Source organism: Nycticebus coucang, chromosome 3 (genome assembly GCF_027406575.1).
Source record: "Nycticebus coucang isolate mNycCou1 chromosome 3, mNycCou1.pri, whole genome shotgun sequence".
NCBI classification, from domain to species: domain Eukaryota; kingdom Metazoa; phylum Chordata; class Mammalia; order Primates; family Lorisidae; genus Nycticebus; species Nycticebus coucang.
Genome location: NC_069782.1, coordinates 155,472,501 through 155,496,840, shown reverse-complemented (window position 1 = coordinate 155,496,840; position 24,340 = coordinate 155,472,501). Strand labels below are relative to the sequence as shown.

The window sequence follows — 24,340 nt, the reverse complement described above, 5'->3', positions numbered from 1 at the left end:
GGTGAGGTGGAGGCCGGTTGTCGAGAGTGGCGTAATGTGTAAGGCACCACGGAGGTGTGGAAGTGCCTTCAGAATCAATGAAAACCATGAAATGCCTAATGTTGCCATGGTAGGTTGACATATTATTGATAGCTGCTGCCCTTGCCCAGTTACCACAAGCACATGTGACGTCTGGTGGTGTCAATTCAACTGTGTGTGCTTGGATGACAGCACACTGGAAGCCACCCGTGTACAGACAGTGAGCGCATATGTGTTTATTTTATGTGACATATTGGCACGATGGCGTCATCTCCAAAGTTCACATTTGAGAACCACATAATCCAGTTCCACCAAGGAATCCAAAACAATTTCATAATGCTTTAAATAAGTTTAGATTTTGTGTCGGGCTGTGTGGGCGGTGGGTGGACACCTCCGCTTTGATCAGAAAACCACATTCTTCAAGAGCGACTAGGGCACGTACTTCTATTCTCTTTACTTTGATCAAAAGCAGATACATTAAGACAATAATGAGAACTTATTTTCTTCTGTGAACTCTGTGCTTTCTTTCTGAGTACGATAACTATGAGGACCAGGCTCTTTTTATCGAAATGAAGGCCTTACAAGGCTGTGGATGAGATAAAGGATTTGGGGGACGCTCCCTGGTCATGTGTGAACTGTACATAGGATTTTAAGGAACTCAGTGTCAAGGGACAATGCGCAAAGCCCGATCCACATTCTAGCGAGAGTACCACAGGCTGGGGTACTCAGGGCCTGGCAGTAACTCTGACGAGTGAATCTCCCCTCTGGGGTATTTTCTCAGCCTCAAATGAGCGCTCAGAGCCCAGGCAGCACAATCAAAGCACAGGGACAGAGCTTCAGGAAGCCTAAGGACAGATGTGTGCACTGACTGGGGAAAGTGCTTTTCATAAATGTCTATGTCTGTGGCAGCCTTGGATCTGAGACTTTCTTTCACTACCACCTGATGGCAAAGCGGTGGGAGAATAGCTGACTCACACCCAACTCTAATCATGAGCAACTCACAGAATCTTTGAAAATGACCTAAAGATTGCTCTGGTTAGATTCCACACTGGGGTCTCCCCCTTACAGAGACAGCACAGGACCCAGGAATGGGCTTCAGCGGCCACATATGCAGAATGGGTTTAGAAACAGTGCTGTTGTGGGATGCCACATGCCCGGGTCCCCAGCCCTGCCCTGGGACCTCAGTGGTGGCCAAGTAGAGCTTCTCAATCTGCCCCACAGGAAATCCACTTTCCAGGCGTTTCTGAATTCTAATATTGACAGATGACTTTAAGGAATGCCTGATTATTGGCAAGTATCAGGTGACGGGCAGTTAAGGCCACTTTCCTAGGAGACGGGCGATTTTGAGACGGGTGATTTCTGCTCAGCCCACCTCTTTTTCTTTGTCATTTGAGGTTCAGGGTTGAAGGTATTGGAAGTAGATGCCTCTTCCCACAAGGGGCTCTGTGGGTCAGCCTCTACACCACATTACTTCTCTGTGGCCTTGAGAATATCTTTCTTTTCTTGCTTTTTCTTGAACCCATGACAACTCCTCACTACGCTGGAGACAGCCACTGCTCCCACCTCTTCCAGAATCAAGAAGCCACTCGGCAGATGTGGACCTCACTGGCTCTTTCTTTCTCTGTTGCAACACCTCACCCTGGAGTGATCAAGGGAGATTCCGACACCACACTTGGTGGCGGCGCCACACCGCAGGAAGGGAAGCGCTGAGGATACCATCGGAGAAGAGCAGGCTCTTGTTCTTATGAAGGAGACCAGCATTGACCTAGCAACTCTAACATGCTACCTGCTGGGCTAGGGGTTCACAAATACGCCTTCATATAATCTCCCCCATCTCATGGAAACACGGAATCTACTGGTGCCTTGATGTGGACTTCCCACAGCCTCCAGAACTGTGAGCAATACATTTCTGCTATTGATAGACCTCCCCAGGCCACGGGGTTTTATTACAGCAGGTTAAAGGGTCTGGGGCACCCGCTTTCCTGGGCACCGATATTGCACACACTGGACGAATTAGCCAGCCACATGGCCCTGCACTGGTTACAGTGGCCCCTATCTGGGGTGTGCCAGGCAGGTGGGCTCTGGGTTAACATGAGCGGGAGTCCCCAGGGAAGCACGTGTCCACCTCTCCTTCCCGCGCTGCATCTGGATGCAGGAAAGCAGCGAAGAGGCTGGAGAGAGACTACGAATGCAAGTGTTTGACAAGGGTTGTCTTTAAGTGCTGGGGCTCAGATGTGGGGTGACAGCTGAAGCAAGATTTGTGAAACAGACTGGAAGGCGCACAGGGAGAAGCAGTCGTCAGAGGCCGGACCAGAGGTTTGGCCGCTGATGTGCTATGGGCTCTCCAAGCCCCCTGCAGGGCACCAGCAGGCCACTGGAAAAAGGAACAGGGGGTCAAAGGAGGCCAGGGAGTCCATGGAGAGGCAGGCAGGGCCTTTTGAAGAGCTGAGTGCAGAAGGGAGAACAAACATCTGTTCTCTGTCCTCCAGCCTGAGTCAGGCCACGTGTCCTATGTGTTAAAACATATCAAAAATTTACAACCACAATCTAATGATGTTTTCACATTGAGATAAAGAAAATCCTCATGAAAGTGCCATTGAGGTCACAATCCACAAATGACAAGTTAAGTCAAAGAAGGTACACAGGTCCTGCTTTGTGCCAATTTATTCTCAGGACAACACGGGGAACCCTGGATCCCTGCGTGACCCATGCTAGGAAGAGGGAGCGCCCAGAACAGGGAAGTTGAGCTGATGTAGAGTCAGCACAGGGGCCCTGCATTTATTTTCTGAGCAGGAAATTCAAAAGGGGGACCCGGAGATCTTCCTGAGAGTACCGGACTCCTGTGCTACTGTAAGAGATACCCACAAACACAGCGGGTCTCCTTCCACTAAAACCAATTGTCTAGCAGGAGAGACTTTAGGGGAAAGGCTGCTTGTCTTTTCTGGCTTCTAAAAGTTTCCCACATTCCCTCTATAACCTGAATATCCCTGGCTATACGGCATAAAGTACTAACAGAATATGGGGATCAGGATGTGGGCATGTTTGGGAATTCTGCCCAGCCCTAGTGAGATAAGCAAGTCATCTTGGCAAGTGTAACATCAGCATGAGCCTGCGTGGTGTGTCCTTCCCAGCCCCAGCTGCTGAGTTACTTTCTAAGAGCTTGCCGTTTCTTATTCCTTCTGGGGTCATCCATCTGTCTCCCAAAGAGCAGGGTCTGCATTTGAACCATTTCTGTACCTCCGCACCATGTTTCGTGGAGTAATGTTCCGACTTCTCATCAGAATGACTCTGACTCGTTATGACCAGAGCCTGTGTGTGGCGGGTGCTCACTATTAACAGAGAACTTTCTGTACTGGATGGTTTAGTTCAGGGATCAGCAAACTTTTCCTGTAAAGGACCAAACAGTAGCTAAGTCAGGCTTTGCCGGCCACATGGTCTCTGTTGCCTTTACCAATAAACTATGCTATTACGGTACAAAGCAGCCACAGATAGTAAGGAAACGATTAGAAGTGACTATGTGTCAATATAATTTTATTCATAGGCAGTAAAATTTGAACTTTATATAATTTTCATCTGTCACAAAATATTATTCTTTCCTTTTCCCCCAATCCTTTGAAAGTGCAACAACTCTTTTTAGTTTGTGGGGCACATGTGCACACTTACACGCACCACACAGAAGAGGTGGGGGGCTGGATTTGACCCGTGGGCTGCACATGTGGCCACACCCCCCCACGCCCCTCAGTCTCCCTCCTTTGTTCTTTAAGGAGACTGAGCATCCGCGGTACACTGGGAACTATGCTGGTCAGGTCTGGGTGATGAACTGGATTTGGGGAGAGGTGAGAAGAAGGCGGCTGTCATTATACCGAGGCCTTCTGCCTGGTGAGAGGAGGGGAAGGAGCCGTTCCAGGCCATGGGAGTGAGGCCTGAGCATATCCCCTGGGCGTAAGGTCCTGTGTTCAGCCGTAGAGACCAGTGTCAGTAAGGTCTGGGACCAGGAGAAAGGTCCAGGGTGGGGTAGATGTTTGGGACTTGCTCTGAGTCCACTTACAAACAAGTCCTTGGAAACAGACGAGAGCCCACTGCAGAGAGACTTTAGAATAAAGAAACTAAAAAGGAAGACCAAGAACAGAGGCCTGCGAGACTCCAGCATTTCTTCTGGGCAGAAAAAACTGAACCTGCATGGGAGCTGGGGGAAGGAGCGAGGGAGAAAAGGAATCAGGCACACGGAGGGAGACAGGAAGCTGGGGATATTTAACAGAGAGGACGCCATCAGCCTTGACCAAGACCGGGGAGGGTGGTGTGGTTTGACGAGGACACCACTGGTAATCTTAGTAGGACAGATTTTGGAAGCTCATAGGGAATGAATGGCCTGGGAGCAGGGTAAAGAGGGGATGAGGGCTGGGGACCCGGGGACCACTCTGTAATCTGGCCCTGAAGAGGAGAACAGAATGGGGGTGTCCGAGGTGGAGCCAAAGGAGCGTCTGAAGAAGGAGCTGTAGGCTCCCAGGGAGGACGAGGGGCTCAGTCCTGGCTTCCTGGGGGCTGACCCATTTCTACACCTGCCACACTTCATGCTTTGTAAATATTTCCACACAACGGGATGCCCAAATAAATGATGGCATAGCCAAATTTTAAACTTGGCATTTGCCACCTTACCACCTATTGCTGTCACCCCTGCCACTTCTCCCCCCACGTCCAATTTCCGGCTGGTCATTGCTCCCTGGGACACCTGCTCACCTGCCCTCCTGGAGCCCCTCTACGTGCTGCTCCTGGGGTACGGCCTCCGCCTCCCTTCCCTGGCTCTGACTTCTTTCTGGGCTCTCCACCCCGGTGCATGGTGTCTGATTTGATGCTATCAAACCTGACATGTTCCTAGCCACGTGGCCATGTGCAAGGGAGCCCTGGGCACTTGTTCTACTTAGCAACGCAATGGCTTACGCAACTGCTCTTGGGCTGCACGGCCCCGGTGTGTTGGCACCATCCTTCCCAGCCAGCCTCTGGAAAGGCCGGAAATAGATTCTTCAACCAGCTCCACATCTGCCTCTGCTCCTGCTGCCAATTCCTCTCCCGCGCTCTCTCTCTCTTTCTAATGACCCCTTTATTTCTCTCATGCTCTTATCTTAATCACAAAGAGGGAAGGGAGTGAGTCAAAGGCCAGTGTTAGCACAACCAGGCCCCAGAATCTTCTGCTGTGTTGACGGCTCTGGGAGGAAGAAAGGGATGAGGCGACGGAATGAGGAGAGAGGAACACCCAGGGCTGCACCAGGCGCTGCCTGCTGTCCTGTCTGCTCCTGGTGGTAGTAGTAGCCACAGAGGCAGACCACATTGCCTGGAAAATGTGAGGAGTAGGCTCCACTTCATGGGGTGATTTACGATTAAATGAGATCCAAGACAAGTGGACAACTGGTCAAGGGCTAGCATCTCACCCTCACTCCCTGCCAAGCGGTAGTGAACAACTCCAAGGTCGTGCCAGAAGTTTGTCTGCCACACAGCTTGTACCAGATGCAATTAATGAAAGAAAAGCCGCTTGGACACATGGCCACATATGCTTTGTTCCCAGACAACATCGCAGGGCAGTCCAAAAGCCAGCTTTTCACCTGACCATGAACTTGGGGAACGGGCATTACGAGGCCTGGAGGGGACAGAAGGCAGGATGTCCCTGTTCTGTCTGGTGGGTCATATCCACCCGCGTGGCAGCCCCATTTTCCTATCACTTCCCTTTTCAGTACCTGAACACAGCACAGCCACGGTGCACATCCATTTTGCCATTAACAGGAGGCAACTGGGTGATCATGGGCTAATGATCGTCTACCTCCTTAATGCTAAATGACTTATTACCATAAACACACGCAGGAAGTGCTCTAGGAAGCTCCCACCAGCCGCACACATGCAAGTTAAGCTTCTTAATTGAAAATATAATCTGTATTGCAGAGATTAAAATATATTGGATTCATTTTGGCTCAATTCTTCCCCATTGTCCCACATACATTTTCTTTATGCTACACAATCAAATTAGTTCCCCTGCTATGGAAATTATTTCAACACAATAAATCAATTTTATAGCAAAGCTATGACTGAATGCCCTATTTAAAGGAAACGCAAATCAGGGATGGAAATAATTTTCTTACTGATGTGATCAGTATTTGCACGGTACGCTTTTGGCAATCTCTATTGGTTTTATCTTTTTGATTTCTTGGTTTTCTTTTCTTCCCCTCTGTCGTCCTTGGGGAAGGCCTTTATTTATGTGTGGTGGGGAGGACACGGGTAGGCAGATTCCTACCCATCTGCGTGCCAGGGCAGGGAGGGAAAGCTTGGAAGGGAAACCTTGGCAAGGCTGGCTTCACCTTTCCAGCTGCCGGTCTCAGGACAACCCCATTGCCCACCCTCCAGAGCGGGTCTCCAGAGCTCCCCAGCATGAGCAGCGCCTGGTGCCAGGTGCCCTCTGGCTCCTTCCTGTACTTTATGATACTCAGTAATCACTGACTTTATGCGACCTACTTTATGTTCATGGTTGATGTGTCTGAGCCCCCCTGCCCAAGTACCAGGCAGACTACACAAAAGCAGGGGCTGGGCCAGTCTTATCCAGCATTTGAAACAGGGCCTAGCATAATTGTCCACATATAGTCAAAACACCTTAACATAGCAGATAATATCACCACACTGAGGCTAAAACTCAGAGAGCTTCATTCTAGCTGCAGGGGGTGGGGCAGGGGAGGTATTCATCAGAGCTGGCCTTGCAGCCCCAAGCCATGAGTTTGTAGGGTGAACACAGCACGGTGCCCTCCCCTCCCCGCTTTAGTCCTTCTCAGGCCTGGGCCCTGGCACAAGCTGCTGCCTCTCCCTGGAAGGCTCCTGCCTCAGGTACACATGGTTAACTCCTTCCAATTTCTCCACTCCCGCCACTCGAGATCAACTAGTCCCTTTTGACATACTTTTAGAAAACCATGTGCCTCTTCTTCCGGGTGCCTGCGTCACACCTGTCATTACATCTTTGAGCAATGTCCAGTGGGCCACAACGCCCTCCTTGTAGACGCTCAGCTCCCTGGAGACAGTCTCCACCCCCATCTACTGCAGTTCACACTGGTCCCAGCACCCAGCACCCTGCCTCCCCACCCCGCTAGGCACCTGTCGTACACCTGCATAGAGAAGGAGTGATCAAACATCGCCATGAACATGACCCTGTAGCTCATTCGTCACCTTCAGTTTGAAAGCCATTAAACTCAGCACCAAACCCACTCGAACTCATCGAACCGTTGAACCTAGTCATCGGTTGGGTCCTTGTGTGTATGCCTTCTCCAAGGTGGGAAGAAAAGAAGGGAAATAACTACTGAGCAAGGACTGTGCCCCAGACGGCATTAATATAAGACACCACCTCTGTGAAATATAAGGGCTTAGTCACTACTCCAAGGCCACAGTCTTCTTGACTCCTCAACAGAGTGAGCTGAGAGCCTCCAGGTGCGAATCCCACTGGTGTCAACCACTGCTTATCTCATGGCACAGCAGCTGCTGTGGCTTAAACACCTTGGGGAGTCAAGGTAAGAACTCAGGTGTCCTCCACAAACACAGGGAATGGCAGCACCACAAGGGCCATGTGAGGGGCATCCACAGACCGCACTGGCATATTTGTAAGCTTGAAAGACTTAACGTTATAGGCTTTTCACAGCTGGCCAAGTTCATCCCCCAACTAACTGAACGCCATGAGATGGCTCCAGCGGGTGTTCAGTCGCTACTATTCAGTTGCAGTGGTCATCTGCTCCACAGACCCACAAGCCAATGTGAACTGGAGTCCAGAGCTGCTGGCTCCACACCTGGTGTTCTCACCACCTCTCTATGGATTCTGTGATTATAAACTGTCTCTGGCGAACAGAGGGGCATGACCTTGCATGATGAGGAAGACACCTGGACTCCAGGGCAGGCCTTTGGGAATTACCTGGGTGGACACGGCAACCAAATGAACACAGGAAAATCTGTAAGATGTTAACAAATCAAAGGATTCCATATTATACTCTATTTTAGGGGGGGGGAAATTGTTTCAGTGCTTTTTGGTGAAAGGTTGTAGTTGACTAAGCCTTTCTCTCCTGGTCCACACTCTGGTGCACGGACATGACCCAAAAGAGCAGAGTTGTTTTTAACTTGGGATTCTTGAGGAAGAACAGGACACGTGTCCTTGTGCCCACACCCACAGGCTTATACAAAAATACTCATTTAATGAGGTCACAGAGTTAATATTGAAATGTCTGAAATACATGGTGTGGGCCCAGAAAAACTGTCAGCAAAGTCTCAAAATAGCTCCACTAAGGTCTGTCAAGTTTGGGGAAATAATCCAGGAAAATGATACGAGCGTGTATACGGAAGAGTCAGCTCCCGTTAGCTAATGACAGCACAGGGAACAAGGTTTGGGGTGAAATACTTGATTATTGGGGGAGAATTTCTATGTTCCAAGCTGGCATTTTTCTTGGCCTTGCCGACTCTTTGTTCTTGGTGGGAGAGTGGCCATGTCCGCCCTCATGTCTGATTTCAAGTGTGTAGGGGTCTGGGGAACATGGAAAGTATAAGTGGGGAGGGGCGGCTGAAGAACTGCTGTGTCAAGTGTGTTTTCCAGGTCTGTGCAGTTCAGTTTTCCTGCAGAACAATGCCACATCCTAACCCCACCCTCAGCGACATCACCAACCCCAGGTCTGTGAGTTGAGGGTTGTATGTTTTTGCCAAAGTCACCTACAGTCCCTCCAAATAAAACCAAGGTATCACAAAAATAATTCAAACATGACACTTTCATTTATGAAAAAGAAAAAAATGAAGGGCCTTTTGTTTCTAGGACTCTATTAAAAATGAATCCAAACACCAAGACAAATAGAGCACAGAGGGCTTGTTCTTACTGTTTGTTCATATGATTTCTGACTTCTAGAAATAAAAAGGCAATATTACCTCCTCCTAACAAATATTCTATTGTTTCATCATTGGATCAATACAGTGAGTGCCTCAGTCTCCACTTCCTCCAAAATCTGTACCCATTCGGGGGCTAGGACTATGCAAATCGTCTTTTGGAAAGGAAGGGAAGGAAAGCATGGGGGTCACATTTAGTGGGAATCTGAATAGTCACCAGCACCGAGCCCCCTGCCAGTCCCAGAAGGGGTGCCAGGTCCAGACCACCCATAAATGAGCTTCTAGACATCGACAGACAAGGTTCCTCACAGCCACTTACTGGAGGAATCTGGGGAGACTTTGAAGATTGACAGCTATGGAATGTGCATCCTGGTCCATGTGGCTCTTCCTGATTTGAGGATACGGGGATTTTGTGACATTGTGACTCCTAGTGATTTTCAATAAAACCCCATGCTAGAGGCAGGATGTGGGTGGGTCTGCCTACATATGGTCGGTCTCACCATTCACAGTGACGTAGAGAGGCCAGCAGGGTGTTCAGCGTAACTCACACCCGAATGAAGCCCATTTATAACAGAAGCTGCTCATGGTGTTCCCAAGAGTCCCCCAGCACAATGAGGTGCTCACCACAGAGGTCGACAGGTGTGGGGTCCCCAGCTCACCAGAACCCACCCCGCTGCCATGTGCCTGCTGGCTTCGGCCCTTTGTTACTCTTTTTCCCTCTTCCTTAGCTTGTAGTTGAGAATAACAATCTATCAAATCCTACTGAAACACAGATATGCCCAGGCCCACCTAAAAGTAAATATTTCACTCCAAAGGAAATCATTTCCACCCAGTTTCCACCCTGTTTTCAGGATGCACTAAAAATAGATACTGTTTGAATAACCCAGGTCTACTGGGGAAGGTCACGTCCTGAGCCAGCTCATCAGCCAGTGTGAGAACAGGTGCGTGCAGATGCTTCTGGGCTAAGAGACGTGTTTCCAGTTTTAACCCTCACGGGCATAAAAGGTCATTTTCTCCGAAGGGTGCAAATCTCTAAAAAAACATCACATAAAGTCTGTTCTACGCAAAATATCTGAACAAAACAAATCAATGTATACATCAGAGGGAGTACCTATGAAAAAATAACAGACCTGTGGACCTGGATCAAACAGAAACACAAACAAACTCAGCTGTGCAGAGGCGAGTCAGGAGTCCCTGGGGTTGCCCCTGCATCTGCCTCATAGCACAGCAGGCTCTAGCATCCCCTGTGTGCATGTCGAAGGGAAACTGGAGAGGAAGGCCAGGAAAGGAGCCCGAAGATATCTGCAGCACCTGGGGGACTGCGGTGACAGGAGAGGACACCATGGAGGATGCCATCATTGAAAATGAGGAACCTCCTCTCAGGACCTTGTTCCCCTGAACACATCAACCTGTGGGGAACCCCTAGAAGGATGTCGTTAGGTCCCACACAAGCCCCCAATGACATCAGAAAATGGGAAATCAGCTTAAGGACCCACAGAGCAAATAATTCATTTGACAAAACCTCTGATAGTGTGTGTGAGTTTTGGAAATATCATTAATCATTTTCCTGCCATTGTTTAAATACTGTTCTCTTAAGTCCAGCACTTGAAGCAGTTGAAGGTACCGAGTGGTGACATGTTATTGCTCATTCACCCACACTTCCCTTCTGCCAGGGGGTACCACTCACAAGCTTGTGTGTGTCAGCTCTGTAGTGTTACCTACAGCTGCACTGGGGTGGAGGATGGAGAGTACATGTCGTCTTATGGAAATGAAGGCACACAGAGGGCACGGGGGGTGCACAGTTAGGAAGACTCCTGAGGGGATCTGGCCCCGCGCGTGTGCCACACAGCTGAGGTCTGGTTGAAAATGAGGTCTAGCAGAGAGGACAGCCTGGGCAGAGGCTGAGGGTTTAGGTGACCTAGAACTTTAGTCTGTTTGCAGCCCAGGATTGGGAGAAATGGGTAACAGAGGGGCCAGGCTTGGGCAGGCAGGCTGAGGGAGGAGAGGCCTCCAGCAAGGCAGAGAGGCAGCTGGTGGGAACACGGTAGAGAACGCATGAGAAGTGGTCGGCGGGAGGGAGTGAGGGCTGAGAAGGCAAGCCAGTCCCACCACCAGGAGAACGATGTGGAGGAGCAGCAATGAGGGGGGCCCCAGCCGGTGGGGAGAGAAGACAAATATCATTCTGATACCCAGAGCAGGGAAAGGTGCTCCACACTCAGGCCCTCCAAGTTGACCCTTAAGAAATTTGTTGGGAGCCAGTCCTCAGGGATTTGGGGGTAGGAACAAAGACAAAGAGGACCTTGTGCCCAGTGAAACTGGTCCCCAACCTAAAATGCCACATGAGCAAAGGAAGTGTGCAGCCCTCCCTGGGGTCCCAGGGGACTTGAGTATATGAGAAGCCGCCCGTGTCCTGCAGAAACGCAAGGGGCCTGAGAGCTCAGACTTCTGGGGTTAGCAGCTAATGGCAGGGCAGTGACAGCCCCACGGGCAGCCCATGCTCAGGGGAATGAGCCACTGTGTTCCCTATGCTGGGATTTCACTTCTGAGAGCCTGGTCATTGCCATTGAAGTTTCTATGACACTGCGTCCCAGGAGTGCCGGCTGGGAAACATGTAAATTGGGAAACCTGTAGGTTTAACAACCTCAGTTCTCTCCTTCCCAGGCAGAGCACACTGGTCATGAGCCCTGGTGAGAAAGAGTGCCACCAGAAGCCAACGGCCACCATCAAAGCCACCGAAACACATGCTGCACATCTAGCAGCCAAATTAAGAAACCCTGGGCAGAATCTGCTCTTTACTCTGAAATAAATGTGGAGGTTTGAGACACAGCTCCAGGTCAGCTCTGGGCATCTGGGTTCTGATCTTAGCCCTGTCCTGCACTCTCTGTAGGTCCCTGAAGGTCACTTCACCTCTCCAAGCTCAGTTTCCCTATAGATAAAGCAACAAGATGAAAGAGATGACCAAGAACTTGATCCTTGGACAAGCTATGAGTCGCCAAACCCTCCCACAGCAACGTGGGCTGCCCTGTTACCAGCTGCCACCTGCTGGGAGGTCCTAATGTCTGCTCCTGGGCTACTGGGGTCACTGCTGTGTCCCCACAGGAGGCATCGGGAATGCTGGAGACAGTGGAGCGATGTTCAATGTGAGGATGTAAAATGAGAGAGCAGGCAGCCCTCACGCTTTCTTCTGACCCGTGAAGCTGCCCATGGATCTGTGACTTAAATTCATTTTTCTAGGATGGATCAATGGAGGAAGCAGAGGAGAGGACATGAGGCTTTATCAACACTGACACAGAGAACCATAAATAAAGTGCTATTTTCATCCTCATCTCTCCATTCGGACAGCATTCTTTCGGCCTAACTCAGGCCTCTGTTAACTCTTTCCTCCCCTTTATGTGGACCTACAACATGATGTACTGACCTTAAGGCCGTGACTAAGAATCCCTTAGTGCTGAACAGAGAATTCCTAGAAAAATCCAGTAAAACCAACACCACACGTATGCACCATTAAAGAGGAACTAATCGATGAACACTTACGCACATACATCAAAAAACACCCATCGAATTCTAACGGGGGGAAGGGAGAGGAAGAGATGGGTAAAATCACACACCTAAGGGGTACAATCCGTGTACACCGACAGGCACACATGACTTTTATTCAAATGGTACAAAGGCAATGTTATGTAATCCAAACGTTTGTATCCCATAATATATATATTTTTAAAGCCAATTCTTAGGTGGTGTGAGATACAGCAAGCTGCTGGGCACAGGGAGAGGTCAGTCGGGAGTGGCCAGTCACCCATGTCTGGTAATGACACTGGGAGCACAGGTCAGCGGGCTCTGTGGTCTCACTTCCACGGGGTCACCTGTGCTTATCTTCTCCTCCCAACAAGGGGAACTCTGCAGGCAAAGAGCAGCTTGGGAGGAACAGGTGCTCATGGCCGCTCTCTCTGCTGAGGGTGAAGAATCTTGGCAAGAGCAGAAACGGCCTTTGTCTTTCACATGAAGGGGTTCAAAAACTCAAACGTAAGGCATGTGAATTACTTGAGGTTGCTGTGAGCTATGATGACAACATTGCACTCCAGCCTGGGCAACAGAGAGAGACCCTGTCTCAAAAAAAAAAAAAAAAAAAAAAAGCCCTTCCAACTTGAGGTGTCAGCAGACTATTTATTGCCTTTGTACCCAGCATGAAATCTCCTTAAGTTTGCTCTTTTACAAAGAGGTAGCCAACACATAGGGAATATTTTGTAAATATCTTACAAAATTTTGTAATGACTATTTTCTAAATAAAGGTAGATTTAGCTATAATTTCCCATTTTCCCTATATATGGTGACTTTGGAGGTGACTTTTGAGACACCCTGTAAACCAAAACAGCTGAAAGGAGGCACCTGATGAAACATCTATATGTTTATACGGTGTTATTCACGGGAGCTGAAAGATAGAAGGAGCCCAAGTGCCCATGGATGGCTGAATGCTAAGCAAAATGTGGTATATATCTGCAAGGAACATCATTCAGCCTTAACAAGAAAGGAACCTCAGTCACGCGCTACCACATGGATGAATTCTGAGGATTTTATGCTCTGTGAAATAAACCACTTAATTAGTACACAATTCTACTTACAGGAGGTTCTCAAACTCATAGAGGAAGAATGTAAGGTCCTGGGAGGGGAAGTGAAGAATGGATGTTTCCTGACTACCGAGTTCCAGTTTGGTGATACCAACAACGTTAGAGTGACAAATTTTATATGTGTGTGTTTTACCATAAGTTAAAATTAAGAAATTTTTTAAAAGGAAAAAGGAAAACGGTCACTACACCCATGATGTAATAAGGGTCCAGTAAACGCCACCCATAGTCGGTGATCAGCAGCACACGTGTGAACTTCGGTGCTGGACCCCAAAGCCCCATCGCTGCTGATCTGGTGGAGTGGCCTCTGTTTGCAGGCGAACCTGGGAAAGCCTCAGCACTGTGGGTGAGAGGACCCCTGGCAAAGGACAACATAAGGATGTTTGATCACCGGCACAGGCCAGAGAGCCTCTGAACACCTGGAGAGAACTTGGGGGTATGAGGCCTGGGCCGCCCACTGACAGCGTGATCAGAGTAAAGCCCGGGGACCCCCGAGGGAAACAGCAAAGACAGCTCAGGCCTGTGCAGAGTCTGAGGGAAGCAGGAGGTCAATCAGTTCAGGGAATATGGGGGGGGCCTCCTTCCCTGCACTGAGGATGTGGCCAGTGGAGAATGAGCTTGAAGAGAAATAGGAAATCCTGCTCAGAGGAGGAACAGGTCCCACAGCGGGTGTGAAGAGTTAAGACCTGAACACTCAGAATCTGCTGTGGCCCAGGTGGAGGACAGTTTCGTAAATGATGGCTGATATATAAGGGAGGCAAAGGTAAGTTCATACCCCTGATCCAAAATGCTGGAGACCAGAAATGTTTCGGATTTGGGGTTTTGTTGTTGTTGTCTGGTTTGGGATTTTGTACTACTTATCAGTTGAACATCCCGAATCTGAAATGCAAAACCCCAAATGCTCCAACGAGCACTTTGAGCTACACATTGGTGCTCAGAAAGATTCAGATGCTGGAGCGTTTTGGACTTTCTGGATTAGGGGGCACTCAACCTGCCTCATATAAAGTAGTGGTCCCGGGCAGCGCCTGTGGCTCAGTGAGTAGGGCGCTGGCCCCATATACCGAGGGTGGTGGGTTCAAACCAGGCCCTGGCCAAACTGCAGTAAGAAAATAGCCGGGCGTTGTGGCGGGCACCTGTAGTCCTAGCTACTCGGGAGGCTGAGGCAAGAGAATCACCTAAGCCCAAGAGCTGGAGGTGGCCGTGAGCTGTGATGCCATGGCACTCTACCGAGGGTGACAAAGTGAGACTCTGTCTCTAAAATAAATAAATAAATAAAGCAGTGGTCCACAGCCTTTTTGGCACCAGGGACCTGTTTCATGGAAGACAACTTTTCCAGGGATGGGGGTGGTGCGGGATGAGGGCAAGGCAGGGCTCTGCAGCCAGCTGCCAACAGGCCAGGGCTGGGGACTGGTTCTGGTCTGTGGCCTGAGGGTTGTAAAGGATGACAGTTAGCTGGTCTGCAGTTCAGCCTGCCACCAGCAGTTAAGGAGTAGAACTTTGATCTTCAAAGTATGGCCTGGAACAGCAGCCTCGGACATCCCGGAAACTTGGCAGAAGTGTCAAGTTCCAGGCTCCTGCCCAGACTTCCTGGGTTAGAATCTGCAGTGTAACAAGATCCCCAGGGGACCCTAGTGCACAGCAAAGCTTTGAATTAGCTTAAGCTGCACAGGAGGTAGAAGGCTCCTGGCCTCCTCTTACACCCATTGCATCCCAGCTACCTCCCTCTGTACTAACAGAAATAAAATGCACTGAAGGAGGCCTGGGCCAAGCTCGACTTGAACTTCAGAAGGATCCAGGCTTGCCAGCATCACACTCATTGCAGAATAGTTTTCTGCCATCGGTTTTGGTTATCTTTTTTAAAGATTTGCTTCTTCTGAATATCATCTAACAAGACATAATGGAAATAAGTCAGCCTCCTGGTCTGGGGCATTAAGAGACGGCTGTAATGTGGTCTAGCAGCTCACTAGACTTTATTTCCTTCTATTTCACGACAACTAGGGCATTAAACGGCCTTAAATCACCGGGCTGTCCCTTGTCTGCTCTGTGGCCACTCCTGTGGCTTTGAAAATGCAATATGAGAAATCGCTCTTTATGGCAGCCTCCATAGCTGCAAGCAGAGCAATTTAGAGAGCAGTTTCTACACGTCCTGCTTCTGTTACAAATTACTCCTCGCACTGACGACCCTTACAAAGTGCGCAGTTTAAGTAATACAAATGGCTTATCAAATTTCCCTGATGTAAACAGACAAAAAAGAGGTTTCCTATCAACAAATCCATAACAAGCAGTGACGAGGCTGCGCTGGGCATCCAGTCACGCCAGCTAATTTGCCACTCCTCTACTGAAGGAGCTTTAAACCCATTTCCTTCGTTTTCAGAGGTAATTTGCTAACTTGCGATGCGCTGTTTTATCCCTTCTTTAGACAGGGACCCTTTGAGAAGACGGTAGGTGGCAGGAGACCGAGAGCCAGAGAGAAGCCCCGCAGACTGAGGGTGGGGCCGGCCTTGTGCCTGTGAGCCCTGGAGGGCGCTGGGACCCCAGGCAAGAGCAGGGCCCCACAGGTGAGGCCGGGGCAGTTTGCTTCTCAGCTGGTGGGCATGTTTATGACAATAGCACATTAATGTTAGAATTTCCGTCGAGATTCACATCCAGTTTTAGAGGCCAGGTCAACATCTGAGACACCTAAGAGAGAAGAGAGCAGGCAGGGCAGAGGGGATGTTCCTGCAGGAAAAGTGCAGAATCTGAAAAGGCAAAATGTGCAAATACCACCCTGGGGTGCTGTGCGTCAGGATGTCAGGCCCTGCACGGGGGCAAAGGCCCCCAAACCTGTGAAAAAGCAGGAGAGATTTTCACCTCTCTTTCATGAAATGACAAACTGTCAACACAGAAAACTTTTCCAAGTGACAAAAGAACAAGAAAACAAATGATCCTGTAAATCTGATTAGCAGAGTTCCAGGGGGTTCTAGAAAACGTTTTACCTGCTCTCAAAGCAACATAACATATTGAAAAGTAATATAAGGAAGTTATCACATTACCATTACTAGAATGAAAACATTTTCTTAGAAATGGATCTTACTTTTAATCCTAAAACAATTCCCACACGATTGATAGCGTTGTTGCACGCATCTCTTCAATTATGGCTAATTTAACAGCTATACCTTGCACATTATACTCGTAAATATTTTCCTTAATTCTTATCTAGAGAAAGATTATGGTAAAACTCCTTTTAAGAAACCCAGACTTTCAGATTCTCAAACTCCCATTTTAATGCCCCCCATTGCTTTACTTGTGGTTTAGTTTCATAATAGCTAGAAGTTTATCACATAGAAATAAATGTAGAAGCCCCCCCAAAACAATTATCCAAGCTTCCCATAATGGATTCAGTATCAATAAAACACATTTGCCCGAGAAATTCCTGAGACCACAGAGAAAAGTTGACCTAATGCTGAACTGAGGACAGAAAAATGTTCTTATCCTCTGTCGACCTCCAAGATGCCCCAAGAGCCCCACTGCCTCTGAAAGCTGTGCTGCTTCATACAGCTGTGAATCTGGTTTTAAGATAAACACCCACACTCGCAGCTCCTGAGGGCTGGAGCCAGGCGTACTGCAGTAGCCCGGACTGTGGAGAGTTAACTCAGCCCACACAGATGAAGTCAGTGAACATGGAGTCGGGCTTCTAAAATGCAGTATTTTCAACAATACACTTTTGAGATTTTCAAGCTCTTCCGCCAACCCCAAATCAAACATATATGTGTGTGCAGCACCTGTGGCTCAAGGAGTAGGGCGCCGGCCCCATATAGCGGGGGTGGGTGGGTTCAAGCCTGGCTCTGGCCAAAAACTACAACCTGCCCCCCCACCCCCCCCAAAAAAACAAATATATGTGTACATCACACTTGAGCTAATCACACAAAATATGCAACCTCCAACTAACACATTGCAACACATAGATACCACAATTCTGGGCCCAAACCATCTGGTCAACCCAGCAGAGGTCAGGTAAGGTCCTGGTGAAAACATGAATAGAAACGAAAGAAAACTACTTTTGAAATCAGAAGAAGCAAAGCATTAAACTTCTACTTCAGTACAGAGATGCCATGGAAAAGTGACATCTCAACTTTACATCATATGCACGCTCCTTTGGGATCTATTCTGACTGCAGGGTAATTGTAAAATGTTGTTGAGCATCAGTTTGTGAGGCTTGATCGTGGGGGTTGCTACCCTCCCATTGGCCCCAGGAGCTCCTTTCTTGCCTCCCTGAGGGCACATCTCACATTTTTTTGCTGTGACCAGATACCATGATGTCTGTGTATGGGGCTATGAGATGAGACCAGGTCACACATGTCTTGTCGTTCCCCTAAGGCCTGGCTACATGGGTTGGGCACCAAGGGCAGTAGAAATCATCTTAAATGATTTCCAGGGAAGCAAGTCCCCGAGTTACCTAATGCTCTGCAGGGCCTCAGTGAAACACACCGGCCAGTGCCCGGGCCACGCTGGCCACCCACAACCGTGGGCTTCCCCTGTAGCACCCTCACCAGGTGCACAGCCATGGTCAGTGGGTTCCACCCAGGACTTTCTGCCAACTCTGCTTGCTACTGCAGTCACGTAATTCAATTAGACATGATAGGAAACAACAAATTGTAAGTACAAAAGGGAAGGACCGTTCTTAGAAAACTAAATGGAATGCTTTACAAAGGCTATAAAGGTAAGTAGCTAAAAAATATGCAAAATAAGGCATGGGTGGGATGGCTGGAAAATCTGAAAAATCTCCAGACACGGCTTTAAGGAAATTTTAGATAGACTCGTAGGTTCTGCATTGTAACAGTTAATCAGCACAACCATATTCAAAACCAAGCATTGGGCCTACATAAAAAGGTGAGAAAAAATAATTAAAAGGAAAAGAAGTCAAAGGTACACATATGTTTTTAAACTAAGAATCAAATACTTAAGGCATGTGATAATCATAAAAAATAGTTCCCACTGTGCTATTTTATCAGCTCATTTCTGGTCCTAACCACACTATGGAAGACTCCTGCTCTGTAAGATTTTAAAATTTAACTGAAAGTCATAAGTAGATATAAGAAACTTCAGGAAAAGGACTAACATTTTTCTCTTTGTTGAGGTTAGTGAAAATGCAAACACATGTATACACTAGAACTTTTGCTAATCATAAAAAAAGGAATTTATTATTGGCTTGGTGCCTGTAGCTCCGTGGTTATGGCACAAGCCACATACACCAAGGCTGGCAGGTTTGAACCCGGCCCGGGCCAGCTAAATAACAATGACAACTGCAAGAAAAAATAGTTGGGCATTGTTGTGGGCACCTGTGGTCTCAGCTACTTGGGAGGCTGAAGCAAGAAAATCGCTTAAGCCCAAGGGTTTGAGGTTGCTGTGAGCTGTGACACTACTGCACTCTACCGAGGGTGATATAGTGAGACTCTCTCAAAAATAAAAAAAAAAAGGGAATTTTCTTTTGTGTGTGTGTTTTGATTAAATCATAGCTGTGTACATTAATGTGATCATGGGGCACCATACACTGGTTTCATAGACCGTTTGACACATTTTCATCAGACTGGTTAAAAAGGCCCTTTGGATCCACCGCAAGTCCCGGAGGCTGCAAATCAAGTGGCTGGGATAACACAGCTCAGAAACACAGGGTGGTTTGGGGTCTTCTGTTAGTATTCATAGGGGTTCTCTCTGCCTCCTCGAGGGTCTCAGCTCCTCTCCTCATGTGTCTCCTAGGCTCTGACACAGCTCTGTCCCCTGGCAGCAGTGGACCAAGGAGCTTACACTCCCATACGCAATGGAGTGGGACAGGCTGTTTCCTCACCCTGGAGCCCTTTCCACTTTCAAATACTTCCATCCCAGCAGATTGTTAAACTCTCTTAAGAACAAGCTCCACGGTAGCTTCTTTGCTGAACTGCTCTGGTGGCCCAGAGTAAATCCTTCCAGGAAACAAACCTACACAGGGTTTGCACATAATCCCATCCTTGTACTTTTTGACACACTCTCTCTCACCCTCCACTGAACTTGCTTTTCTAAAGTAAGTGCCTCACCCAGAAGATGTCAGTCACTGATGCATGGTGAGGCCTAAATCCAGTGCTGACGAGGACCCTCTTCTTGACCAGACCTTAGCCAGGGTTTCCTGGGCCCTCTTGTCAACAGCTGTGTGCAAGGAAAATGCTCTCTCCTCAACTAGGCCTTGACTGTGGCCCTGTCAGTTTACACAGAATGCCCCGCCCTTGATATCTGATCAAAGTCCTCATCCTCCACCTTTGGTGTCTGAGCCCTGGCCTGTCCTCACCAGGAATCCTGTTAGGTTGGTTTAGCAGTGATCCCCCTACCTTGAGGTCTCCTCTTAGTAACTCTCCATCAGCTGACTACCCCCTGCCCCAAGCTGCTTGGTGCCTATAAATCCCTGCTATTCTTGGCTGCTCTGGTTTTACTCAGAGTTGAAACTCATGTCTCTCTCCTATGACGAAAGACTTGACATCAGTTGTGACAGTCCTGGAGAAGGTCTTCCCTGTCCTTGTAACAAGTGTCAGAATGATTTTTTTCTTTAAAAACCATGCATGGTTTTGTTTTTGATTGCAAACTTAAACATAAGATTGTATCATGCTATGTTTTGGAAAAATTTTAATACTACACTGGTGGTTTCAAGAAGATAGAAATTCAAAGAATGATGCAGCTTTTCCAGTGAAAGGTACTCAAAGGTACACTTTCATCGCACACAGCTGTCGTATGCCACACTGTTCTGACAAGGACCACTTGGAAATGTTTCTTGTCTGTTGGTTTTCGACCACACTTCCCCCTTTCAGGCTTAGCATCAGGAGAGGTGGTGCCTGTGCACAGACTAGCTTGCACACCATCCGCGGTGACCTCAGACTTGAGGTGAAGTAATACATTTAGTAGGTAAAAGAGTTTGACGTGCTCCTTTGCACACCACCTCTCCCAGCTGCAGGTGCCATGCTGCGGCAGATGAAGATAGGATCTGGGCAGAGAGCATCTTTGCCAGTCTCAAATGGCCTCAAAGCAGCGGTGGCCTTTACCAGGAGGCAGGGATGTAGAACGGAGACTTGCAAAGTAGGCTCAGAATCCGCTCAGAAAGAAGCTCCCGCCCTAGCAGCTGCCCACGGTGCCCCACTGGCCCCTGCAGTGAGGTCTGTGCACACCTGTGTCCTCAGCCGCCTCGTTCCCAGGCCTTTCTAGCTGCCCACAGGTGGCTGAGTAGCGGGGAGGCGTTCTCGGGCCTCAGGTGCCTGGCATACGTGGCTGACTGAGGCAGACTCAAATTCCACCGGGGCACAGCGGGAGCAGGAAGCACAAGCTGCGAAAGCTCCCGGCCAGAGAGGAATCCGGCCTGGAACGCAGAGCTTCGGCTGCACCCTAGCCCTGCTGGGGACAGCCTGGTCATGCCACCGGGGAAGAACACTGGCCTACGGGACCAGCCCGAAGGGAAGTCACAGAGGGCTGATGGCAGCAGGCTCTCGGCTTGGTCAAAAGCTTGCATTTCATGCCTAAGGACTCGTTATGAACCCTTGTCCACAGTACATTTGATCTTTTAATAAATCCTCAAACCTAGATGCATAAAGGCACAAGGGGTCACAAAGCCTTAAGAAATTCCTACCCCATGGAGTGACAACAGCAAAGCAATCCTGTCTGGCAAATACCCTTCATTCCTCCCCATCAAAAAACAAACAAACAAACAACAAAAAAAAAAACCCAGAAAAACTCTGTTAGTACAGGGCTCATTAAAGTGTGCTTCACACACACACATTCATTACATTAACCAATATTTAGGGTCATTTTGCTGGGTCAATGCATATGGCTTGCAGCTTCAATGAAGGAAGCAAAGTTTACCTTTTTTAAAAAATAATTTTTATCTTCTGGTAGAAGGACAGCAAAATTTACTTTTAAAATCACTTACTGGCTCCAGCTGGTGTGTAATGCAGCCTTGGAGAAACCTCATCATTAAGGCTCTGATCCAGAGAAAAGCCACGCTCCGGCCCCGGCATCCGAGTGACCTTAAACCGAGGCCCAGTGCCCACTCGGAAATAGACTCCAGCCTCTCATGGTAAATGAAAAAGGCTTCAGAAATTCTCCTCTTTGTGGACCTCAGCTTCTTTTATAGAGATACAACTGCACAGATGTGCGCTGTCTCTACTAAGACAGAAACATTGACTCCTCTTCCCAGGAGAGTTGTGATTCTGACATCTCTCAAACAGTCAAGTGTTTGAACAGCCTGGAAGGTGAGGGAAGGCTAGTATGTGTCTTGGAGATTACAGTGAGAGGCTGTGCCCAGCCCTCCCCACCGGCCTGCACTCATGTTGGGGTCAAAAGTGCATATACGGTTCTCTGTCCTGTCACCATCTTGAAAACGGCAAGTGAAGGAAAGCAAAGGAAATAGCTCACCCACAGACACAAAGCAAAGCAAGCCAGTGCCCTCGGAGGACAGGCAAGCCTGTTCGAGAATTGAGAACAACTACTAGACAGAATTCAAAGGTGGACATATAAGGAATTGGAAAAAAAGTAAATTGGAATATTTATAAAAGATGTGATGTAAAGGATCTCTATAGAGAGAACTATGAAAAGTTCTCTGAAAAAAATAGCAAAGGACATTACAGATGGAAGAACATATCATACTCATGGCTTGGAAGAATCAACACTGTTAAATGTCTATAATTCCAGAGCAATCTACATATTTAATGCAATCCCCATTAAAATGTCAATAACATATTTTGAAGATTTGAAAATAGTTTTACATTTGTATGGAATCAGAAAACAACAGAAAGCCAACACAATTCTATAAGAATAAATCTGGAGGCATCACTTTACCAGACTTCAGATTATACTACAAGTCTATAATGATCAAAACAGCATGGTATGTACATAAAAGTAGAAACATACATTTGGAACAGAAGAGACAATCTAGAGATGAAACCAGCCTCATGTTGCCATCTGATTTTTAACAAAGCAAAACATACACTGGGGAAAAGAATCCCTAGTCAATAAATGGTGCTGGGAGAACTGGTTAGCCACATGTAAGAGACTGAAACTGGACCCATACCTCTCACCATTTACAAAAATTAACTCACAGCAGATAAAATATTTAAATCTAAGACATGAAACTATAAAAACCTAGATGATAGCGTGGGAAAAACTCTTAATTGTATTGACCTAGGGAAAAAATTTGTGAAGAAGACTCCACTGGCAATTACAGCAACAACAAAAATAAATGGGACCTGATCAAGATAAAAAGTTTCACAGCTAAGGACACAATCAACAAAGCAAAGAGACAACCTTCAGAATGGGAGAAGGTATCAGTGTGCTCCAAATCTGACAAAGGGCTAATTTCCAGAATCTATAAAGAACTCACACAAGTCAACAAGAAAAGAGCAAACAACCCCATTAAAAACCAGGCAAGAGACATGAATAGAATCTTTTCACATGAGGACAGGCAAATGTCCAATAAACACACGAAAAAATGCTCATTATCCCTAATCATTAGAGAAATGCAAATCAAAAGCACTTTGAGATATCTTCAGTAAGAATGGCCCACATCACAAGGTCTCAAATCAACAGATGCTGGTGTGGGTGCAGAGAGAAGGGAACTCATCCCTGTTGGTGGGTCTGCAAACTAATACAGCTTCTATAGAAAATAGCATAGAGATTCCTCAAAGAAATAAAAGTAGATGTATAATTTGATAGTGAAATCCCATTACTAGGCTTCCACCCAAAAGAAAAAACAAAAGCTTTTAACCAGAAGGACATTTGCACTCAAATGTTTATAGCAGCTCAATCCTCAAATCACAAAGATGTAGAAACAACCTGAGTGCTCTTCAACACGTGAATGGACTAATAAACTGTGGTATGTGTATGCCGTGGAATATTATTCAGCCATAAAAGGATGGAAATTTTGCATCTTTTTAAATAACCTGGACAACTATGGACAACATTCTCATAAGATGGAAAAATAAGCATCATATGTACTCAGTACTAACTTGAAACTAGCAACTACATGCTCACATGAGGAAAAAAAAACTCAATTAAATTCAAGTAGGGGTGTGGGGAAGGGATGGCAGTAAGTTCATACCCAATGGGTACATACATGAGTATAGGGCATGCTTCCTAGATGGAGAAAACAACTATACCTTGGACTTAAATCTTACAAAAACAAAGTATGTAACCTAATGGTATGTACGCTCATGTTAATCTGGAGGAGGAATAAAAAAAAAAGGAAAGATGTTTCTTATTACTGTCCAAAGTTGTCAGAATAAGAAATTATAAAAAGTTTCAAAAAAAGAAAAGAAATTGGAATATAATTCCTGGTTCTAGAATGACTGGTAAAGTTGGGTACATAGAGGGGAGGAGGATATGCCTCTTTTCTATTGCTTGTGGCCTGACACTACATCCCTGGAGGGTGATACCCAAGGAACCACTGTCTGCCTATATAATAGGTCTCTGGAAAGGGAAGCTGACTCCCTTTGGGGGTCCCCATGCTAGAAAACACTGACCTGTCCTATTTTGGCCATCTTAGTCCAAGCTGAGTCTCTTGGTGGCTCATCTCCTGTTTGGCCTTTCCCAGGAAGCTTTACAGAAATATAAAGAAAGCTTTACAGAAATATCCAGAAAGCCCAACAAGGGTGAAGTTACACAATAGAGAGAAGCTGTAGAGAGGAGTAGGTGCTGACCAAAGTGGAAGTACAGACCAAAGGTAGGCTGCCTTTAGTCTGTGCTTCCACCTTCTCCTTCAAGGCGTGGCCTCCACTCAGCAATTCATAAGAGTTCGGGTGAGAACAAGTGCTCCCTGCTGCCACCCTCCA

The 24,340-nt window shown here is 47.5% G+C and overlaps 1 protein-coding gene across 3 annotated transcripts in view; it reads right to left on the bottom strand.

The window, feature by feature from the left end:
• DOCK1 (dedicator of cytokinesis 1) overlaps nt 1-24,340 on the bottom strand; it is a 510,373-nt gene that overhangs the window by 119,774 nt on the left and 366,259 nt on the right. The gene's annotated exons all lie outside the window — the stretch shown is intronic.